The sequence below is a fragment of the Salvelinus sp. IW2-2015 genome, unplaced genomic scaffold, assembly GCF_002910315.2.
Source record: "Salvelinus sp. IW2-2015 unplaced genomic scaffold, ASM291031v2 Un_scaffold1604, whole genome shotgun sequence".
In the NCBI taxonomy this organism is placed as follows: domain Eukaryota; kingdom Metazoa; phylum Chordata; class Actinopteri; order Salmoniformes; family Salmonidae; genus Salvelinus; species Salvelinus sp. IW2-2015.
This window is the reverse complement of record NW_019943025.1, coordinates 188,258-193,997: the sequence shown is the minus strand read 5'-3', so window position 1 is coordinate 193,997 and position 5,740 is coordinate 188,258. Positions and strand designations below refer to the sequence as shown.

Sequence of the window (5,740 nt, the reverse complement as noted above, 5' to 3'; positions counted from 1 at the left end):
TTAGAGACTTACCCAGAAAGACTCACAGCTGTTATCACTGCCAAAGGTGATTCTAACATGTAATGACTCAAAAGCATTTCGCTACACTCGCAATAACATCTGCTAACCATGTGTATGTGACCAATAAAATAAATACAATTTGATTTGGGTGTGAATACTTATGTAAATGAGATCTCTCTGTATTTCATTTTCAATAAATTAGAAAAAAATTCTAGAAACATGTTTTCACTTTGTCATTATGGGGTATTGTGTGTAGATGGGTGAGTAAAAACATCTATACAATCCATTTTGAATTCAGGCTGTAACACAACAACATGTGGAATAAGTCAAAGGCTGTGAATACTTTCTCAAGGCAATGTAACTTATAAATGCCTCGTGAGCTTATTTCAACTGTCGTACCCCATCAGAACCAAAAATATAAGCTTGTCATCGCTCTGTCTATGAATTTGAGAATAGTTACATTTCTCCAGGCCCGTTCAACTCTTTGCCAAAACAGAGGCGAGTTGTCCGCTTGTTTATGGTTTCTTTGCGGCATGAACTAGTATGTTCAGATTGAATTAAAACAACGTTTCATGGTGGTTATTGGGAGGGTGTGCGGAACAAACCATTGTTGTGTTTCAGGTGGCAGAGAGCCAGCAGTCATACACTCACTGTTTGTTTAGGGCATCACCGTCTCTCATCACACAGACACTTCAGTTAAATCAAATCAAATCAAAATCAAATCAAATGTTATTTGTCACATACACATGGTTAGCAGATGTTAATGCGAGTGTAGCGAAATACTTGTGTTTCTAGTTTCGAGTAATCTAACCTAACAATTCCACAACTACTACCTTATACACACAAGTGTAAAGGGATAAAGAATATGTACATAAAGATATATGAATGAGTGATGGTACAGAACGGCATAGGCAAGATGCAGTAGATGGTATAGAGTACAGTATGTACATATGAGATGAGTAATGTAGGGTATATAAACATAACGTGGCATAGTTTAAAGTGGCAAGTGATACATGGTACAACTTTAGCGTGTACCATTTTAATCATACGTTTTAAGATAATCATCAAAGATCATTAACTCTACAAAATATATTATTTCTATATTTTAATTCTCATCTCCCTTTTTCTCTCTCTCTGCTCAGGTTACTTGGAGTGTGTGTACACGAGGGCCAACTCCATGCTCTAACTGAGGTGAGGTCATCCAGATTTTGTCTCTCTGGAGGGAGTCCTTGCATTTTATCTTCCAGAGACAATAGTTTCCATGGTAACAGAATTGGCTGCATGCACGGGCCATAGAAAGTAATAAAGAGACGGGCTGCATTCCATTTAAATGAAATTCAGCAAATTCCTGCAAAGTACATAGGCTAAGGTCTCTACAGAATACTAGATCATGACAGTGCCTATGGAAATGTTTAATGTCTCAGGAACCACATCKATTTAGTGTAGGGTTAATGATCATGTAATATGTGTTGGCATGCACAGAATCTGTGTGTCTGGAATGGACTCAATCTCATGAACTGTGTGTGTGTCCTGTTGTCATGGTTACCTACAGTACATCAACAAGGGTAACCTGGAGCAGCTGCTGGACAGTGACAGGTATCTGTCGTGGTCGGTGAGGATGGGCCTGTCTCAGGACATCGCCTGTGGCCTGCAGTACCTCCACAGCAAGGGCGTCTTCCACAGAGACCTCACCTCCAAGGTAGGAGATAGAAGCATACAGGGGACCAGACAGACACCAGTAACACCTCCCTTCACTTCATCTTGCATTAATTGTTAATTTCATCTCTCACACACACTCATATGCCCTCTCTCTCCCCTCTCTCTCCCCTCTCTCTCTCCTCTCTCTCTCATAGAACTGTCTGGTGCGCTGTGAGAATGGTGTGTTCACTGCAGTAGTGGGAGACTTTGGTCTGGCAGAGAAGATTCCAGACTACAGGTTAGTGCTGTGAAGAATATTCAGACTACAGTTAGTGCTGTGGGAGAAGATTCAGACTACAGTTAGGTGCTGGTGAGAAGATTCCAGACCTAACAGGTTAGCGCTGTGAGAAGATTCCAGACTACAGGTTAGTGCTGTGAGAAGATTCCGAACTACAGGTTAAGTGCTGTGAGAAGATTCCAGACTACAGGTTAGCGCTGTGAGAAGATTCCAGACTACAGGTTAGTGGCTGTGAGAAGATTCAGACTTACAGGTTAGTGCGTGTGAGAAGATTCCAGACTACAGGTTAGTGCTGTGAGAAATTCCAGACTACAGGTTAGTACTTGAGAAAGTTCCAGACTACAGGTTAGTGTGTGAGAAGATTCCAGACTACAGGTTAGTGCTGTGGAGAATATTCCAGACTACAGGTTAGTGCGTGAGAATATTTCAGACTACAGGTTAGTGCTGTGAGAAGATTCCAGACTACAGGTTAGTGCTGTGAGAATATTCCAGACTACAGGTTAGTGCTGTGAGAAGATTCCAGACTACAGGTTAGTGCTGTGAGAAGATTCCAGACTACAGGTTAGTGCTGTGAGAAGATTCCAGACTACAGGTTAGTGCTGTGAGAAGATTCCAGACTACAGGTTAGTGCTGTGAGAAGTTTTCCAGACTACAGGTTAGTGCTGTGAGAGATTCCGACTACAGGTTAGTGCTGTGAGAAGATTCCAGACTACAGGTTAGGCTGTGAGAAGATTCCAGACTACAGGTTAGTGCTGTGAGAAGATTCCAGACTACAGGTTAGTGGCTGTGAGAAGATTCCAGACTAACAGGTTAGTGCTGTGAGAAGATTCCAGACTACAGGTTAGGCTGTGAGAAGATTCCAGACTACAGGTTAGTTGTGAGAGATTCCAGACAGTTAGTGCTGTGAGAAGATTCCAGACTACAGGTTAGTGCTGTGAGAATATCCAGACTACAGGTTAGTGCTGTGAGAAGATTCCAGACTACAGGTTAGTGCTGTGAGAAGATTCCAGACTACAGGTTAGTGCTGTGAGAATATTCCAGACTACAGGTTAGTGCTGTGAGAAGATTCCAGACTACAGGTTAGTGCTGTGAGAAGATTCCAGACTACAGGTTAGTGCTGTGAGAAGATTCCAGACTACAGGTTAGTGCTGTGAGAAGATTCCAGACTACAGGTTAGTGCTGTGAGAAGATTCCAGATACAGGTTAGTGCTGTGAGAAGATTCCAGACTACAGGTTAGTGCTGTGAGAATATTCCAGACTAACAGTTAGTGCTGTGAGAATATTTCCAGAATACAGGTTAGTGCTGTGGAGAATATTCCAAGACTACAGGTTAGTGGTGTGAGAAGATTCCAGACTACAGGTTAGTGGTGGTGAGAAGATTCCAGACTAACGGTTAGTGGTGTGAGAAGATCCAGACTACGGGTTAGTGGTGTGAGAAGATTCCAGACCTACGGGTTAGTGCTGTGAGAATATTCCAGACCTACAGGTTAGTGGTGGTTGAGATATTCGCAGACTAGCAGGTGTTAAGTGCTGTGAGAATATTCCAGACTACAGGTTAGTGCTGTGAGAAGATTACCAGACTACAGGTAACGTGCTGTGAGAAGATTCCAGACTACAGGTTTAGTGCTGTGAGAAGATTCCAGACTACAGGTTAGTGCTGTGAGAAGATTCCAGACTACAGGTTAGTGCTGTGAGAAAGTTCTCCAGATTACAGGAYGACTATATGACTGMCTCCCCATACTCCCRRCAGGAATGCACATATAGCCWACAGTCTAGATGAGTTAGTTAAATGCGTTGTACATTCTATTCTGTTTTTCTCTCCTGAAAAATAAATGTGTTCTATATTAATGTGTTATTTTCCTCTCCTCCAGTGACGGGGCTGACAAGCAGCCTCTGGCCGTGGTGGGCTCCCCCTACTGGATGGCCCCGGAGGTGCTGAGAGGAGAAGTCTATGATGAAAAGGTACAAACAGAAGCACAGATAGAACAATGATACAGATATTTCACCGGGTGTATAAATGTGAAGCATTTCCAGTCACTAACAAATATGGTGATGAGAGGAAGCCCAGAGGATTTTGGCCGACATTCTACTAATTTACTCATCGATGAAACATTTGATCTCAATACTTTTCTGTTCCCACAACTACAATCTACAACTACAATCTGTTACGAAAAGAGTGGACAAAGTTTTGTAGATTTTACCCTTTGCCAGAGTTGTATTGTTTAGAATGAGTGCAAAGGCAAATTTAGTTATTGCACACGTGCACTACAGAGTAGGCGTTACCTAATGAAAATATGCAAATGCATGGTAGAACGAGCCAATGGGATCTCGCTAGCTCGTGCTTGGCTCTGCCCACCTCCTTGTTTGTTCTGCCCACTATGGCTCATTTGTTTCCATTGGAAATGACAGGCTGTGGTTTATCTTAGTTAAGTTATACAAATCTTTGACAGTAGTCACCTGTTTCCTGGCTGTTATCTCACTGGTCCGGGTGCATAATTAGACGAAGTAAACACAGTAATATAATGCAATAACACTATGCTATAAAACAATCTGTAACAACTGTTCCATGTTCCTGCTGTGTTTTTCTGGTTGTGTCTAGTGGGTCTTGCTAATATGTATGTTGCTAACAAATGACCAGACTCTTTCAAGGTGTGTTATTGTGAATATTTCAAGTGAGATGTTATTGATTAAATGTGATTGGCTGACTCTGACCCCTAGGTGGATGTGTTTGCCTATGGAATCATCCTGTGTGAGATCATTGCCCGGATAGAGGCTGGTCCGGACTTCCTACCTCGCACTGAGGTACACACACACAGACACACACACAGACACACACAACTCCACAGTTTATGACAGGCACACAGTTAACCAATGCTTTTCCTTTTTCCCTGATCACACAACCCTAAATCAAGGCTTTAATACTATCACATAACAAACTGACAGTGTAAACCCTTAATCCAACCCTTTCTACACCACTTTTTTCCACTTTGACCCAGAAAATAAGTGCCCTCCTTGTCCTTATTGCACACTATCACATGTAACTGCAGTGGAAGACTTGGATATTGAATCACTGCAGTACAGGGCAGCAGTTCCAGCTGCATGTGAGGTTTAAAGTGGAACTGTCAGTGTTTTCACTACTGTAAGGACTAGAGGTCGACCGATTAATCGGAATGGCCGATTAATTAGTGCCTATTAATTGTCCAAACGCAAGGCTGCTTTTCCACTCTATATTGCTATAGAGGTTCCTAATCCAGGCACTTGTCATCTCCCGTCTGGATTACTGCAATCGTGTTGGCTGGGGCTCCTCTGCTGTGGCCATTAACCCTACAACTCATCCAGAACGCCGCAGCCCGTTGGTGTTCAACTTTCCAAGTTCTCTCACGTCACCCCCTCCTCGCTTCTCTCCACTGGCTTTCCAGTTGAAGCTCGCATCCGTTACAAAGACATGGTGCTGTGCCTACGGAGCTGTGAGGGGACGGCACCTCCGTACCTTCAGGCTCGTGATCAGGCCCTACAGTCCCAAACAGGCACTGCATTCATCCACCTCTGGCCCTGCTCGGCCTCGCCTAACCTTGAGGGAAGCTTACAGTTTCCGCTCAGCCAGTCAAAACTGTTCGCTGCTGTCTGGCAGCCCAATGGTGGACAAACTCCTCACGACGCCAGGGTCAAGCGGAGTCAATGCCACCTCCGGAGACACCTGAAACCGCCACCTTTTAAGGAATACCTAGGATAGGATAAAGTATCTTCTAACCCCCTTAAAAGAGTTGTGCCCTATTTGTTAAGTGGTTGTTTCCATCTGGATAT

At 43.4% G+C, this 5,740-nt stretch overlaps 1 pseudogene; it reads left to right on the top strand.

The window, feature by feature from the left end:
- The window catches only part of LOC112071398 (dual specificity testis-specific protein kinase 1-like), a 59,210-nt pseudogene that overhangs the window by 2,931 nt on the left and 50,539 nt on the right, over positions 1 to 5,740 (top strand).